The sequence below is a fragment of the Syngnathoides biaculeatus genome, chromosome 1, assembly GCF_019802595.1.
Source record: "Syngnathoides biaculeatus isolate LvHL_M chromosome 1, ASM1980259v1, whole genome shotgun sequence".
In the NCBI taxonomy this organism is placed as follows: domain Eukaryota; kingdom Metazoa; phylum Chordata; class Actinopteri; order Syngnathiformes; family Syngnathidae; genus Syngnathoides; species Syngnathoides biaculeatus.
Window position 1 is genome coordinate 9,719,081 of NC_084640.1, and position 18,204 is coordinate 9,737,284.

The window sequence follows — 18,204 nt, forward strand, 5'->3', positions numbered from 1 at the left end:
GAGATGGCTTTACCCCTGTCGTATGCGCTAAGCCCGTTCAAACTTTTTGACACTTTTTTTATTTTCCCACGCCTGTTCTCAATGGCCGACTAGCATGTAACACCACTTTGAGGAAATAAAAAGACTCAAAGCTGGCTTGCTTCAAGCTATTTAGCAATTGAAGTTTACTGTAAAACTGACACCTACAGAAGGGTCAGTTATACATTCAAACCATGTAACGAACTCTGTCGACATATAATGTTAAACGTCATGACGGGGCCAACGTTAAATTAGCATGTCATGTCACTTTATCAAACATGGCGTCACAAACTGTAATTAATAGTACTCGCAGTACTGCATTCTCTGTACTTTGCGGGAGTGACGATTAGTTGGGGAGCTTCTGTGCCTCTTCTTGCTTGTTTGTTTGGCAAGATCTCTTCCAGCAGACGTCAGTGCCGCCTCGCCTGCTGTGGCTCATCGTGGTACTGCACTGAAAGTCGACAACCCCAAATTCGGAAATAGTGATTAAATCATCCATCCATTTTCTTAGCCGCTTATCCTCACGACGGTCGCAGGAGTGCTGGAGCCTATTTCAGCTGTCAACGGGCAGGAAGCGGGGTACACCCTGAACTGGTTGCCGGTGCACATAGAGACAAACAGCCGCACTCACAATCACACCTTGGGGCAATTCAGAGTGCCCAATTTATGCTGCATGGTTTTGGAATGTGGGAGGAAACAGGAGTGCACGGGGAGAACATGCAAACTCCACACAGCCGGGGCCGGGATCGAACCCGGGACCTCAGAACTGTGTGGCCAACGCTTTCCAGCTGACTCACCGTGCCGCCGATTAAATCAATCGCTTAAAATTATGAGAGATGAAGCTGGCGTACAAGCAACGAATCGGGATATTGACGATCACTTTTTAACGAAAAGACCACGTTGTGTCGCTTTGCAACTGGATTCCTAGCACCAAACATTTGAAAGACACGAGCAACAATTGATAACATGTTTTTTTTTTTTTTAAATTACATTTTGAAAACTGCCGCCCCTACCCTTTTTTATTTTTTATCTTAGTGCAATATTTTTGTGACTATTCTGCAAACAAGTCCTTCAAAGTTTGCGAAGTATCAATAGTGATGTTCAAACTGAGCCCAACTAGGAAAAACATGTTGTTGTTCTGCTGTGTGTTCACTTCAACACTCAGCTGAACAAAGCAGGACAGCTGGGCACACAAGCAACAGTGGGAAAAGAAATCATCATTTTTGTCTCGTCTTTGCGCGCTGTTATTAATGCCGCCCGTTCTTCCGGATCACCTGAAAAATGAGTCCAAGGACGAGGATTTGCGTGGAGAAAGGCGTGGCTGTCCACTCTTTTTGTTTTTATTTTTTTTGAAACTCCCAACAAGGAAGATTAATGAAACTCAGATGGCTTTTAATTAGCGCAGCTGTGCTCATTAATTATCTGTCCACAACACAAATATTTTTATATTCGCCCGTTGTTGATTTATTTGATTTTGTGTGCCGCCGGATTTAGATGAATGGGGCTTTCTTTCACATTTTGCCAACACTGTACGGAACACTCAGACATTGTCCTCACTTGCTCCTCGGTGTATTTGTTTCGAGTGGGAAGTTATTGATGGTCCACGGCGGTCCTTCTTTTCTATAGATTTTTTTGTTGTTGTTGTAAAAATTCTGAGACAACATTGTGTCCTTGCATCACCTGAAAGGCACCATATAAATCCCAGTTGTTATTTTTGGTATGAACAGTGGATCAGCAGATTTGGGCTCTAAATACTGAACCCCGGAAACAAGACCACTTGGCTGATATCTCGTTGGGTTGAAAATCGAGGAACGAATCCAAGAGGCGAGAGACAAAAATTAGCGCTTGTTACATTGATATTGTCTATTTTTCCGTGAAATCCTAAAATACATAATTTATTTTTGCAATTAAATATACATATTTAAATGCAGTGTAACTTTTGATCTTGCATTTTTTAATCCAATTACATATTTTGTTTTTGTAAAATATTAATTTTTAATTTCTAATTCAGTTATTAAAATATGATATGCTTTGTTCATTCGAAAATATATATTTTTAAATAGTTTCAAATCTTATTAGAGATTACATACACCTATAGTCAATGGGAAATCCATAATACATACTTGTATTTGAATAAATTATTTTTTAATTAAACCAAAATTTTCACAATTTTTTTTTTAAGATACATTATATTTATTAAGGTATTGAAATATTCCTTTAAAAATCCCAAAATAGTCCCAATAAGTTTTTTTACAGGGAGATAAAGCTAAGTATTTAGCAACCGTCTCTACCTATATTTGTTTATCGTGTTTGGGCTTCTGCAAAATTAACTTTTTTCCAATTTTTTTTTTTTTTTTTGTCAAATAAAAGAAATTCACTCTATGGGGTTTGAAAGTTTGACACACATGTTTGAAAATAGTGATCTGTGGACACATTGAAAACTGATTTGAAGAGTTCAGACGCCAAAGTAGATATATCCATTTTTTGTTGTTTCTGGAGATTCTTCCAGAAACAAAAAATGAATATATCCGCTTTTGCATCTGAAACAGAAACAACAAAAAAATGGATATATCTGCTTCTGTGTCTGAACTCTTCATACTATTCTTAACATCAAAGAATACTTCCATTTGAGCAATTGATTGGCCAATGTTTGTGTTTCCAGATTAGAAGAAGTATATCCATGAGTTTTGTTTTTAGAAGTTGAAATACTTGATTTGCTTTTTCTCGTACGCCCAATTAAGATGATTTTGTAGCATTACTCATAGATGCTAGATAAATATTCAGTTTATCTCAATCTGTCATTAGTTCCAGCGCACCCCCGCCGTCACCCTCCGCCTCGCCACGTTTCTTTGAAACTCTCGTATGAGGCAAAACGCGACGGCGAGGACAGAAATTAAAATTTCATTATTTACTGCAGCCGAGGCTTCTTTTTCTCCGGGAAGGCAATTAGCAATGCGAGCCTCGCGGCCTCGGGATATTTATTGCTCCGGCCTCTCCTTGCTTTCTTATCCTGTTGCTTTCATCCTGTTTAGCCGCGTAGCGACGCTCATTAGAGTCACGTCGGACAATTTAGTCCAGCATGTGAACTTGAGATTGGACATGGAGGCAATAAATCAGAGACTGATTGGGCGTCGGCGTGTTTAAAGGCGCAGGAACCTTTTTCAAGGATGGCTGGTTGACAAACTGACTATCTTTTTTTTTAATCATTTTATGGTTAGAGTCGGGAAAATTGTAATTTAAAATTTGTTGTTTTCTTCTTTTATCCTCTAATTAAGATTGAACACTAGTGCCTCTGCTGGTTCCAGTCAAGTATTGCGCCAGCTCAGTTGCTGGAAGATGGTCTTCATCAATGATAGAATTATCGACGAATAATAGATTAGGCTCGGTGCTTTGTTAGAAAGTTGCCTGTTGAAGAAAATCATGCTTTTTTTTTTCAAAATGTAAATTCAATAACAGAAGTATATTTAAAAAAAAAATACAATGAAGTTGAATTAGAAATTGAATTATTATTACCGTAATTTCCGGCCTGTTTTTTCCACACGCTTTCAACCCTGCGGTTTATGCAGTGATGCAACTAATTTGTACTTTTTTTTCCCTAACTGCCGCAAGGGCGCACTTGAGCGGAAAAGGTAAGAGTGAGACCAGTGGAATATATGTGCCGAGGAATTGACTTTTACCGGTCCAGCCCTGTTAGCGCAGCGGCGCTAGCGTTGTACCGTCTTTCTTTGTAAATGTCTCGTGTTTGTATGTGGGCTTCAATGTGGGAAATTGCAGCTTTTGCACAGCTGCAGCGTATGTATGTACCAAATAGTATTTCCTTTACAAATGTACTGGGTGAGGCTTATATTCAGGTGCGCTTTGTAGGCCGGGAGTTAGGGTACATGTATTTATTCATCTTTTTATTGAAAATAGGTTTCATAACATAAAATTGCATATAGTGGGAAAAAATAGTTTCAACTTCAATATCGGCAAATCTATCTTGGAGGGGTCATCAGTTCCTCAGTTTTTCGCTATTCGTAGTTGGACTTGGTTCCCGTTCCCTGTTTATGAATTTGGCTTACAGCAAGCTTGGTGTTTACGCTCGGCAATTTTCTTGTCTTCTGAACAAACTTCCTCAGACGGGAACGAGGATTTTCAAGTTGCTGGACGTTATATGCAAATGAACCCAAACAAAGGGAACCTGGCGGAACATCTGAAGGAATGTCGTGATGTCGTTTATAAAAAACAAAACCATTAAACGCTCATCATAGCATTCCGAGGCACAAACATATTGATCACAGCGGAGGCGATGTTTTGCGCAAAGAAAAACTGCGGGCTGACGAGCGGCGCCGGGAAGCCCTCATGCTAACGTTCATTAAAATTGCATGCCCCCCCCAAAAAAAAAAAAAGTGTATGGGTACCTGGAGGCAACAAGAGGCGAAAACAAGTGTTTGCTCATCATAGCTCTTTTGCATTCCCCAACCAGTTTTTTCTTTTTCCATTTGTTGGTGTGTAAGCCTTATGGGCAGGTGTAGCATCAGCAAAAAAAAATAAAAAATAAAAATCCTGTCAAGCTTGTAGATTTGCTTCGTAAGTAATATCAAGTGATTTCATTATACCACCACTGTTTCCCTCACTTTGACTAATAAGTACTTTTCAAACCTTCTCTTGCAGTTAAGCTGCGGCAGCGCTCCGGTTCTTCCGCGAGTTAACCTTCACACGCTATCATTACTGTCACTCTCTGTAGGAACTTAACACAAGAACTCACTTTTTTTGTGACGCTTAGCCCGTGCCGTGGCGTCAAAGCGGCCCACGGTTCCTCTCAATTACACGTTATCCTCCAAAAAGTTGTTTTTCTGTCTTTGAATACTCTTTTACGCAGTAATGCAAGTCTCGAGTTTGAACTTCTAAATTTCAAGTAGGTCCAAAGTTACCGTGGCCCCCACGCCTCGTAAATAGACGGGCGTGATGGTGCTTTACTTGAACACAATCCCAGCCCGGACCGAAAAACCTCTCTTAATGTTAGCTGGCAAATTGCCGGTGAATTCTGGATTTGCTTCGTCACCCTCCCCCCGCAGCAGCTTGTGTCATTACCCGTCGAGTATGACCTCGCGCGTCCCGCCCCACGGTGACACCGCCTGCCCTTGTTAAGTGGCCACGGCTCTCCTCTCCCTGTTTACAGGTGAAATCTATTCTCGCGCACAGGCCTCCAGGGCCCGGGCGGACTGTAACAGAATTTTTCCCCGGCCGCGACGCCGAGGATAAATGGCCGAGGTGGCAGGACTGGACAGAAAAATCAATGGCTGTTTATACAGACGTGACAGTGGCGGCGCCCGAGCAATTCTCCCGCTTGCCCCTCCAGACGAGCCTTTGGACTTTACCCCCCGCCTCTACTCCTATAAAATGTGCACCCAACCCCCCGAGGAAGCCACCGAGGGCTGACGCTATCTGGCCATTTTGCTCTCAATTTGTTCACAAAGCATGTTGAGGTCAAGCCAATGCTTTTTGAAAGACCAACTGTCAACGCCGCACTATGTAAGCCAAATGTATGAAATGCGGACACTTGGGTGGGGTTGGGCCGTCGCAGGTCTCGCATGTTCCAGGTGGTCTTGCTTTCTCGGATGGCAGGTCGCGACCTTAAAGTGTGAAGCCGCCGCGTGTTGACAGGGTCTCACGGAAGACGAGTTCCTATTAAAATGGTTCACCTCAGCCGAAGGAGCTCTGATTTTAGAGGTAGCTGGGGATCCAATCGTGGTACTTGTAGTGTCACGGTGTACGTATCGTTGCTCTGTACATTCAAGGGAGTGGGAACGAGCTTCGCGTCTCAATGTCTGGATTGAGTAAAACAATAACAAATCAATAAAAGCGGGACAAATTCACTCCACACAGACCTGAGGACAATCTTATAAAATTTCCACAAAAACAGGCCAGATTGCTATTGTGTGGACTGAGCATTTGTCTGCTTGTTAGCGTCCGGGGTGGGGCCTACTGTAGCTCCTCCCAAGAAGTTTCAGCGAATGTAGCTCTTTTTTTTTTTTTTTTTTTTTTGCACTTCACTTGAAACGGGAGCCTAACTGGTGTAATTTTTCAGCTATCACCAGGTGACTGCTTGCAATGCAGCCCTACGGGGGCACAAGCCAATGGAATCTGTAGGCCGGTGTGACGGTCTGAGGGCTCCCCGTGCTGAAAAGTCCCTTGGGATTAATGCGCATGCACGTAGAATTTTTTTGAATTTTTCTACTTCCGTGCCAGTCTGAAACTTCCCTATCCATGCTTCTTCCGCGCGTTCATTTTCGCTCCACGTGCATTTTACTACGGACGTCTCACAAAGCCGAATACAGTGAATGAAAGAATACAGAAACAAATGCAAACGTATTGTTTATTTATCAACTGGAAAGCACGTTCCAGCATTGAGCAAGAATCAACAGAAGATTGTCCGGGTATGGGTTCGGGTGATATGACACTTACTTTCACGATCCCAAATGTGCCTTAATGACTGAGCCCGAACAATCCTCTGTTAATTCTTGTTCAATGCAGGAACGCGTTTTCCAGTTGATAAATAACAAACAATACGTTCGCTTTAGTTTCTGTATTCTTTCATTGACTGTGTTCGGCTTTGTGAGATGTCCATAGCGAGAATGCACACAAAAATGAAAATATGGATGGGGATGTTTCAGACTGGAACGGAAGTAGAAAAAATCAAAAAAATTCTACACCCATGCGCAATAACCCGAAGAAGACCTTTCAGCACTGGGAGCGCTCAGACCATCACACCTGACCCGAGCCCAGATAAATGTTAGTTGCGTCAGGAAGGACATCCGGCGTAAAAACTGCGCCAAACAAATATGAGCATTCATCTAAAGTTCCACAGCAATGGTGAATGTGATGATAAGGAAGTGAAGAAACTGGTCCAAGCATGTTGGAACAGTAGGCGGAAGGTGTCCGGTGTTATCCGGCAGAAGAGTCTACGCTAGAATGAAGGGCAAAGTTTATAAAACATCGGTGAGGCCAGCCAGGCTGTACAGATTAGAGATGGTGGCACTGAAGAGACGACAGGAAGCGGAACTCGAGGTGGCAGAAATGAAGATGTTGAGGTTCTCGCTAGGAGTGAACAGGTTGGATAGGATTGGAAATGAGCTCGTTAGAGGGACAGCTAAAGTTGGAGACAAGGTTAGAGAGAGCAGACTTAGATGGTATGGACATGTCCAGAGGCCAAAGAGTGAGTCTATTGGTAGGAAGGGTGCTGAGGATGGAGCTGCCAAGCAGAAGAGCGAGAGGAAGACCAAAGAGAAGGTGGTTGGATGTTGTGAGAGAACACATGAGGACATTGGTGTTAGAGAAGAAGATGTAAGAGATAGGCTAAGATGGAAAAAGATGACATGCTGTTGCGACCCCTAACAGGAAAAGCCGAAAGCAAAGGAACACGAGGTAACCGCTTGCAACTCGAAAAAGTTGGGGGAAGCAGCGAAGGTACTACTGTGTTAGCCTCAACTCATGCATTTCCATGTAGTTCTTCTTTTCTTCTTTGTTTTCATGGATTCCCAGCAACGGTTGTCCCCGCTCTGGCCGACTTTCGGTCCCAAACTTACCGAGCTCGCGAGGCAATCGAGGGGTGGCAGCCAGCGGCGCACTTGTAACTCCCGTTGATATATGTCCGCCGTCCAAATAAAAACATAAATCAACACACCTGCCTCGCAAGTCACTCTGGCTGCTCATCCCCGCCGTCGTCGCCCCCCGCCTCGCCCCGACTCCGTTGACAGACACGCAATTGATTCCCCTCATTGCGTCAATTTGTCGCCTAATCTGGTGATGTGCTGATAAATTTTTACCGCTTTGTCAATTAATTTTGCTCGGAGGCGCGGGACCTGGCAGCAGCGGACGCATCAATACGCATCCCGTGGAAGTACGGCTGACAAAATTAAGTGATAAAATTTATTGCCCCCCTATGCGGCGGTGTGAAAACATAACTAATGAGGGAGGCAATTAGAGTTGCATGTGGTCTCCTTCGGGGGTGGAAAAAAGACCTCTGTGGTAATTAGACAGGAAGGAGCGAATGGATCCAGGGGAAAACGGTCATCTGAAACAGAGGCGGGAGCTTTATAAAAATAGTTTGTTTCAGCTTTCCGTCACAGTCGTAAAGGGCAAACAAATGGAAGAGGCCTTTGAAACGCGACAATAAGTCACTTCCGAGCGTTTCCCGTTTTTGACAAATGCCTTTAAGACCCACTAGCCGCTCATCACTTCCCGGCGTTGCATGTTGAAGTAGCGACACATAAAATCGTTGTCAGTGCGTCCTCGCCTAATTAGTCCACCGCTGACTTTGACGCATGTTTTTTTTTTTTTTTTGTCATACGGTGGAATAAATTAAACATACTGTAGATGCTTGTGTCATAATTTTTTATGATTATTTTTTTTTCCAGAAGGGAAGAGTGTTTATTAGCGGTGTTATTCCCCATAGCTGTCTCGACGCATCCTGACATTCACATCAAAAACAGCCGACGTCTCCTCGCTTTATTTTCGCATGTGCCGCCGTATGCCCTGATAGAACTTGCCGAGCTCGTTTTGTTTGACACGTCGCACTCGCGCTGTCGTTTCGGCAGATAGACCGCCGTTTTGGTCCGCACTTTAGCGGTTTGTGTTCGGTCTAATGGAAGCCGCCGTCCCGGTGGGAACGCCGATCAGTGTCTTGCGGGCTGTGCGGTCAGTGATCAAAGGTGCCGGAGTGCAGCGGGAAATAAATAACCACGTCGCTGCAAACATTGCAAGACAAATAATTTGTACTCTAATAAAGCTCATCGTCACATTTGACAGCGAATGTGGAGTCGTAAGAAGGATGAACAACTTTTATGTTCGACCACCTGAAAACTATCGACAATACGAGCGAACATTTTGCATAATTCCAATGCGAAGTCTCAAAACTAGCTTGATTCACCACAAAATTTGGAACCTTCCTCCCAAAATAGCGAATATGTATAATATTAAATGCCGACGAGATCCTCGTGCCACTCTCTGCAACACCCGGAACCTTGACGATGAATCTGTTCATTAAAAAGATGTAACAAAAGAAGAAAAAGCCCAGTTTACATCTTTCCAAAGAGTTTTTAGTACTGTATTCACGTGCTGTATGTGGTGCGTTGGTAAGGGTTGGGGTATGAACACAAGTCAAGTTCATCTTTGTTTTGTCCCTTTAATCCAGTTCAAATCGTCCAATTTCAAATCATTAATGGATTTCCGAATGAATCATCATTTGAGGAATTTAAACAGCGTGTAACACACGAGGGGTTTTTGTTTGTCGTGGAAACTTTTAAGTTTTTATGCGTCGCGGCACCCCGGGGAGCCATTGAAAACAAATGGTGTGTTTTGAAGAAAACTCCTTTTTACGACTTCAACAACCCAGGGAGGCGACTTTTCTCAAGAGTGGAATCGCCATTAGCGTCTTCATTAGGAATGCGACTAGCCATCGACGCCACGGTTTTTTTTTTTTGTTTTTTTTCACCGGCATTAACATCTTATCTCAATTCTCGGCCGCATCCTTCGTGTCCGGCGTAATGAGATTCCTTCATTAAACAAGCGCGCTGATTCTCCAAGGGGTACTCCTGCAGGGTGAGGGATCCTTGCAAAGGTTTGTACTGTTTGAAGAAATGAAGCTAAAGTCTGTTGGTACTTGTTTAATAAAACAAAAGTGCCTATAATATTATGATCATTTGTTTAGTATACAAAAGTGTATCTTCTTGTGTTTTCGCTTCGTGCAGAGTAAGTTAGCTCATTGTCGCACAGGTGGCAGCGTCTTTGAAGTTGCTTTGAGGTGACTTAAGTCAACTAAAAATATAGTTGAACAGCATTTTTTATATTCATATTTCACATTCAAAATCAAAATGTAAACATGAAATAAAGGGATAGCAAAATAAAATAAAACCAAAAATATTCTATTCACAAATACCCATAAACTAAAATAAAATTGAATTAAAATGTACAAAGCATTCAACTCTATTAAACAGCTACACAAAAATAAGATATAAGATATTGAATTAAAAACAATAAAAATGACTACGCAAAAAATATCAACTGACCATAAAAAATTAAATATCCGGAATGAAATGAATTAAAAAATTCAATATAGACACTAAAAACTGAAAAATAAAAACATTTCCATAAGATGGGAAAAATAAAGTGAATTAAAAAAAAAGAATCATTGTTTATTAGCTTCCCCGAATATAAAAATGGACCAGAGAGAGACTTGATGACAGACTGTATTTACTTTGTGTTATGATGTGTTCTGCTATTTTAGTCAGCAACACAGTTCAGATGAGCTTAACTGTGTGGGTAGCCCATGTACATCCATCCGTTTTCTTTGCCGCTTATCCTCATGAGGGGCGCGGGGAGTGCTAGAGCCTATCCCAGCTGTCAACGGGCAGGAGGCAGGGTTCACTCTGAACTGGTTGCCAGCCAATCGCAAGGTCAATCAAGACAGTCACACTCACACTCACAATCATATCTAGCGGCAATTTAGTGTCCAATTAATGTTGCATGATTTGGGGACGTGGGAGGAAACCGGAGTGTCCTGAGAAAACCCACGCAGGCACGGGGAGAACATGCAAACTCCACACAGGCGGGTCCAGGGTTGAACCCAGGACCTCAGAACAGTGAGGCCAACACTTTACCAGCTGCCCCACTGTGCCGCCAAACTCTTTTTTTAAATTTTTTTTTTATTGTCAAATTAGGAATGTGAGACGTTTGTCCTGAGTGAGCGATGCACACTGTAAATAACGATAAAGCCAATCAATTCACTGGTGACACATAAATAAAAATCTGAATTTTTGTTTCCCCCCGCTACAGTGGTTCCAGAATCGGGAGACGAGCGGCGAGTCAACGCTCTGCGAGGATTAAGCAGAAGCTGCCATTAAGAGTAGGTGTCTGTTTTAAATATGAATCACCCCCTCTTCTACTTCAAGTTGTTCGCTAAATAATTCAGCGCCGGGGGATGCATTATCGACTTGATGTAAATGTGATATGAGTGGAAATCGGGACGTGTGACCAAGACGATAATTGAGACGATAATGGAAAAAAAAAAAAAAGATGGCACAATAGCAACAAATAGTAATGAAAATTTAAATAAATGATGGGGCTAAAACTGCGAGCGACATGCCGGAAGAAGCTGCTGCTTGCTTGGGCGGCGGCAGACGAGAAGTGAAAAGCCGCACCTGGCCAGACATCTTATTTCCAGCGCTTGTGTCGCCCTTAATAAGACGACAATCGGCGCCCACCTGGCCCAGACGCCGACTGATGTTGTATCCCACCTCAAGGAAGTCGCGCTCACTTTATTTTTGCAACAAAATCCGCTCGCGATGGAAATTCTTCTGCAGGAAATTCGTCTGTGACAAACACGACTTTCACGTTATTAATGCGTCGATTGTGGTTTTAAAGTGCAACATAAACCCATCTCCCACGCAGTGAAAAAATAATATATACATATTTTATCACATTATTTTTGTTATATATTCACATTCTTACACCACAGTTAAAATTAACTAATATGAAATAATGACTAGAGGAAAAAAATACTGATTCACAAATTAATAGAAAAATGTTGCAGAACTAAAAAAAATACACAAATATAAAATTTTTAGTGAAATACGATTCCTCAACTTGACCAAATTGACCAAGTTTTGTCACACTGTCAGCAAGATATAAATTTAGCAACATTTATGATCGTGATTGACAATTGGTATGGTAATGGCAATGGTATAGACACTGACTTTGTCCGCCTCGGACACAATTAAGCACCTTCACATCGTCATCTGATGTGAAAACTTGCACGTCGTGTGCCCGTCGGCCTCGTCTTCCGAGTTTAGCCAGAATGGGAACTTTGCCCTCTTTGCACTCCTCTGCTGGGCCACATCGCCGACTTTTCGCTGTCCCCGTTCACACTGTGGTCCATTCTCGTCAATGGCATCAAACGCTTGTGCTGTCAGTCGCAGCGAACAAGATGGTGTCGGACGAGACTGTCGAGTGTTCAATTGCGACGAGCAGCCTCCATCTGTAAGACGTCGGGGCCTAAATGAAGTTGTACAAAAAGCGCAGCGTGCGATTATACAGCTAATTTTTACGACTCTGACAAGTATGTAATTATGCGGCGCGCTGCCTTTCAGATTGTATCACAGTCAATAAGCGAGCAGGCTAATTTCATTCCCCTTTTGACATATTTACACAGATTCTGTTTTGGTGGGGAAAAATTAAGAGTCCTTGACGGATGGCTCTTAACCGTCTGTGACCCGCCGCTCAACGGAAACGGACTTTGATCTCTCAGATCTCGGGGAAACATTTTGCCCGTCGTGTGCATAGGTGAAAGTAACGGGACACCTGATGATCCATTTTCATCAGTATATGCCACATTCCATTAAATATTAGCCTTCCATCTAATATATTAAACAGTAGTTTCTTTTGATGAGTACCAATAATGTTTTTGGAAATCTGCTCTCCCAGCAATCTGTTTGGACAAGCCGAAAATGTAAATGTTCTTCTACATGATTCAACCAACCACTGCAGGGAAGTTTTAATTTTTTTTATATTTCTTTTAATTTCATTATCTATGTGCATAATAATTCTATAAAAAATAGTGTAAAAAAAAAAAATTAATAGGTACATGCACAAACAAAAAAAGCATGAATGTAACAAATGTAAAATGTGTTTTTTGTAAGATAAAAATGCATTGTATAATTCAAACTATGAAATATAAATAAAATTAATAAATATAAATTTAATAATGACATTTTTTTGTAGTTCAAGACAGCAAAGTTTGAAAGTTCAACAAAATAAGACAAGTGAAAACTTTTTTAAATAAAGTAAAAACATTTTTTAAAGCCATAAAATGAATGTCTTCCTCAATAAGAAAACATTTCCCATCATATTTTAATTAAAAAAAAGATAACACTAGGTAAACAAATGGAATTATATCTAATATGCAGAAAATAAAGGCAAGAGTAACAAAAGCAACCAACTAAAATACCAATAAATTCACAATAAAACTGATCAAAAAATGTCCCCTTCAGTTGAATTAATAACGTCCACAAACTAAAACAAAAAATGACATCGTTCGGACACTCTAACGTTCATATACTGATGTTGAAAAAGTTGCTAGCCAAACCAGCAGCACCTACCAGGGCAAGTAAACTATCCAAGTTTGTATTTTGTCCTTGTCGAATTCCTTCCCATGCAAGACCTTATCATGAGCTCATTTAAATTCAATTGCTAACCTAAACACCAGCATCCAAGTCGTCGTTTAGATGAATTAATTTGTGACGTCTTCCCGCATGTTTTGAATGTGTAAAGGCTGTTATGAGCATTACGTGGTGACTACTTTACGCTCATTCCACAAGGTCTTTTCTTTTTGTTCAAGGGCATGATAATGTTTTTTTTTATGTAGTTTTAAACATGAGTTGCGCCAGTCAGTCTGCCTTCTGCCTCGGAGGTGCAGATTCATCCCACCGGCCGTCGCTTTCCGTCGAGTCAACGCCGCGGGGGTCGGACAAAAGTGACGGGTTCCTCTTATGAGATGGGAGAATTGGCGTCTGAAAGCGGGGGGGAAACACGCTCCCATTTCAGCACGTGGCGGTCCCTCGGCAGGGAACGAGCCGCCGTCGCAAATGCAGCGGTAATTACCCGAGAAATTGACAGTGAAATTGAAAACGTTGGAGGCCGTCCGTCTCCCAATGTTGAGTGACAGCGCTGTCAACCACTCGCCGAGTGGCAGTTCCTTAAAGCTCAATCCCTGCCAACCCTCCCAGTTAAGTTGTTTGACTTTGAAAAGAGACTAATACGAGTTGCTATTGTAAAAAAGAAATGGGGTGGGGGAGCATCGAAAGGGCAGTGCTGACTTCATTTAGTCTGATTATGTAAGTGACCTGACTTAATGCCCATCGAGCTTAGCCATCGCATAAATTGTCAACGTATGTTGCGTGCCATCGACATTTTTTGGAAAGATGCTTTTTATTGTGCGGGGTGCATTCCAGACCTGTGATAGGTGAAAATCCTCGCTATAGAGAGACTTTGTATGAATGTAGACCTCACTTAAAAATAAAAAAAAATGTTCTACCCGTTCCACACAAAACAAACTTATAACATTTTTATTTTTTAAGTATTCTTACTCTCACTTGTGCATTTCTCCTAATAAGAGGCAACATCTTTGCTTCAAGCTGCTTCTGTCACGCCATTTTTTTTTTGACTGCATCCCCCGCTTTATTTTTTTTACTTAACCCCATCTTGTTCAGATTTTTTATTTTTTTCACAGCAATTTTTGTTAGTTTTTTGCAAATTCTAATTGCGGTTCAATAGACCTTGTTGCAGCCTGAAGTCTTGTGGCACAAGGTCGTACTTACCCTGTCAGTGTGCAAGTCTGAATTTACACTTGCCTGCGTGCTATGAAACCCGTTGCTGAAAAGTCTGCGTTCTTGCGGGGTCGTGAATGATGAACTGCAACATGGAGGGTGGTCGTTCATCTTTTTCATCTTTAACCTTTTCCTGCCATTCATTTTAAACCAAACCACCATTCAGTCCAACCAAGTAGAGTATTTGTTTATTATTACTTCCCACCTGCCGATTGCCCATCAAATATGTTGCAAAACAGTGGTTCACACTAGATGTAGTATTTGGAAAAAGAAACCATGACAGCAGGTATCAAAAGTGTTGATTATGATATATGATCCAAATTTGTATGAATTCTTTTGGCGTTTCATCTTTTGGAAAGGTTTTTATTCACAAATGTCAACATTCATCGGTTGGTATGTTCTTGAAAATAATGGCCACGTTTTGTTGTTTTAAAAGTCCATTTCAATCAAAATCAAATCAAATATTCCCCCCCCAACACCCAGCCCAATCGTTCTCAGCTCGCCTGTGCCGGTAACGCCCGGTGACATTTGCAAACGTACATCACAACGTATACACCCAAGAACTGACGGCGCTCGGAGCGTTTGACTGGAAGATGATGCATTAGTACATTATCATGCGACTTGTCAATAGGCATGAAAGCGCGTGGCGTTCAAGAACAGCCATGCGCGAGGACACCGCAGCGCCGCTCCCGATCGCTAACGCCAATCTCCATAATCAGAATGAAACCGCACCGCGCCGCTCGCCGATGAGTGATTGATTGAATATGAAATAATGAGAGTTTTCCGCTGCTGTGCCGGTCATCTAAAATTCCGCATACAAATCAAATGGAAATTTTATGCAATGAGATGGATTAATGTGAAGTGTGGCAGCGTTTTAAGGTCCTAATGCACGGCAATGAGCGACGTCGGTTGTCTGCGCCGGCGCTGACCCTTGTTTTGCTGTTGGGAGGCCATTTTAGTGCATTACTGTCAAAATAACCCTAATGCATGTCTGTCTGCGTCCATTCCACCAATTACAACGTCGCACTTTTTCAAAAACTATTTTGCTGCCAAAGTGCCACTGAAGTCATCGACAAAAGTTGTTCAATTAAATATTAATTTATGGGGGTGGACACACCAGACGCTATCTGAAATCCTCCTGGAAATTAAAATGTATTATTTACCTGTAAGAATGTGCCTTTTACATTTTATGAATGTTTTCTTTCACTTAATACAGTGATAAAAGTATTTATCCATAGATACAAATAATGACATATTGGATACTATCTTGTTCTTCTCCTTTCGGCTTGTCCCATTAGGGACTGCCACAGCGTGTCACCTTAGATGAATACATATTTTTTTGATTTTGCAATATTTTTACTTCCTCCCCCTTTCCCACAAATGCAGTTCATTTTTTTCAGGTTTTTTTTTTTGAATGTATAAAATTTAGTCAAATTTAGTTCTTTTGCAATTTGGTGTGAATCCATAGCCTTAGCGGACAAAAATAGGATTAAAATGTGGAAATAAAAGTATGGTTTTGAGTCAAACTAATTTGGTTTAAAATATGTAATTTTTTTTAAATTCCATTTTAATCCATTATTACATTAGTATATATTGTTTCTGGTAGAAATGACACTAAAATAGCATTTAAAAGATTTTTTTCCTCTTCATTATATTGACATCAATAATTGTTACTTTACATTTGGTGTCAATGCATGTATTTTTTATGGAAGATTAGGTTTAGATTTATAATAGTGGGCCAAAGTGCTCTTGAACTATTTTTGCTCGTTTTTACATCAATTCTTGAATTTTCAGTGTATGTTGTGACCTTATTGAAGCGTCACGTGTTTTGGCCGCCCTGATGAGCGCCGAAGCATTTTTGAGTGGCTGCACACGTCCGCCCGCTTGGTTAATCACGTTGATGTTAAGTGGTAGTTACAGAACGTCGCCAGCAAAATAGCATATTAGAAGCCCAATTAACATTTTTGTTGCCCGGAGCAACCGCGGAGTAGATCGCATCTGTTTTTTATTTTTATTTTTTTCAGGCAAGCCAGTGTGCCGCACTGGTGTCCCGTGCGGCAAATTTAAGTTTAGGACAAAAAGGGGACGCATCCCGTGATTAGCATGCTCATTAATTTGTCGGCTTTCATTTAAATCTCCTTTTTAAACGCCTCAAACCGTGAGCGCTTAAGCGGAATAATATTGTTGTGATTTCAAAACGGAGCGCCACGCCGCCTCACCGGAGGGCGTGGTCGACGTTTGCTAGCTAATCGACATTGTGAGCGCTTTGCGAAACAAAGGAGACAATGTGTGATTATATAGATTCAGAAAAGTTTTGAAATGATCAAAGATAGAAACAAGCTAGCCTTTCAAATATGTGCACTATTACAATGACATGCTATACAAGATGCTGCTTCTAAATTTGGTGGACCAGCAGACCTTTACCAAGTACCCACGAAGAAGTCAAATTTTCTTTGCGAACTGGTCATTCCAAAATGTATTTATTTAGCGGTCATTCCAAAAGTACCCTGACATTTTTGGTTCCACGTACCGATGGGGAAAAAGTTGCCAACCCAATCATGACTCAGAGGAGCTAAACATTTTTACAGGAACCGAGCAAATAATCTTAAATGGCACACTCACAACAACCGGCCTCTTGATGTTTTTTTTAATAACTATATTTTTAGTTTTTAACATGGACAACAATGCATCAATTTAAAAAAGTGAGACAAATTTAAGAACAATTCTATCATATTTGTATCAGAGCGGTGACGGTACATAGTCATAGTTCGTTTGGTACAAGTCTGGATTTAATGGCATTTAAAGTGGGGGGGTCCATTATTTTAGTCATATATATTTAAAAAATGAACAATAACAATCACATCAACAAACAGACACAAAACAGACAAAATAAAAAGATATCCTTTGGCTATGTTTGACTTAGCGTGACGTCCGCTAGCCAGAGGTTGAGCTTTACTGTATTAGTATGCAGATGTGTGGTTTGACCATGATGCCGTTTCACTTCCTGTCCCATAGAAAATTTTTGTGTTGAGACTCATTATTGTTCCAGTCAGACGTGTCCCCTCTGAGCTCGAACTTATTCTCATAAAAGTTGAGGAATCAATTGTCGCTCATCAATGAGTTGTAATGGCAAAGATTAGCAGGACAGATAGCGGCAGAATTTTACCGCATATCATCTTAAAAGCGAGCAGCGTATGATGGCCATCAAAGCGCCGCACCCCCCCCCCCCCACAGGATCCCATCAGCTGCCTTCCGTCACCGCCCGAGCCAGTGAGCTTCCCGTGTGAGCCGGCGATTGATTGACAGGCAGACGTTGGCCGTCGTTTTTTTCCTAATTTTCTCAGCTTCCGCTACGGCTGCGACCTCCACCTGCCATGAAAGCGTAGCTCTGTGGCCCCCCCAAAGAGAGCGAACATGATTAGCTTTTCACTCGGCAGGATTTCCGAATACTGCTGATGGTTGACGTTTTCTTCCTTGGCGGCCTGATAAAATTGTGATGACAATTGTCTTCTTTCGGATTTTGTCAGCATTAGTCCGACGGATAAAATACACGACACGAGTGATAGTGTTTGGACCTCGGCGAAATAGCTTTGATTTAATTGTTGTGCTGATCTTTTTCACATGCATTTAAACCCAATGTAGCCTCCGTAAATCGTTTGTATTAATCACGATTTTTAGGAGGTTGACGTTTGCCACATGGTTGGTTCAGTGTTCAGCATTGATGCTCTTTGTGAAGGTTTTCCTTATATACAGTATTTGTGTTTTTGATGCATCAATAAATAGCTGAAAGTGGATTTTCTGTTGCTTTTCCATCTTGTTAGAC

General features: G+C 41.5%; 1 protein-coding gene across 3 annotated transcripts in view; it reads left to right on the plus strand.

Annotated features, from left to right (window-relative positions):
- The window catches only part of LOC133498169 (teashirt homolog 1-like), a 143,329-nt gene that overhangs the window by 28,265 nt on the left and 96,860 nt on the right, over window positions 1–18,204 (plus strand). For all 3 annotated transcript variants that reach the window (XM_061814698.1, XM_061814707.1, XM_061814715.1), the window contains exon 2: window positions 10,834–10,903. The gene's annotated coding sequence lies outside the window, so the exon portion shown is untranslated. The remainder of the gene's footprint in view (window positions 1–10,833; window positions 10,904–18,204) is intronic.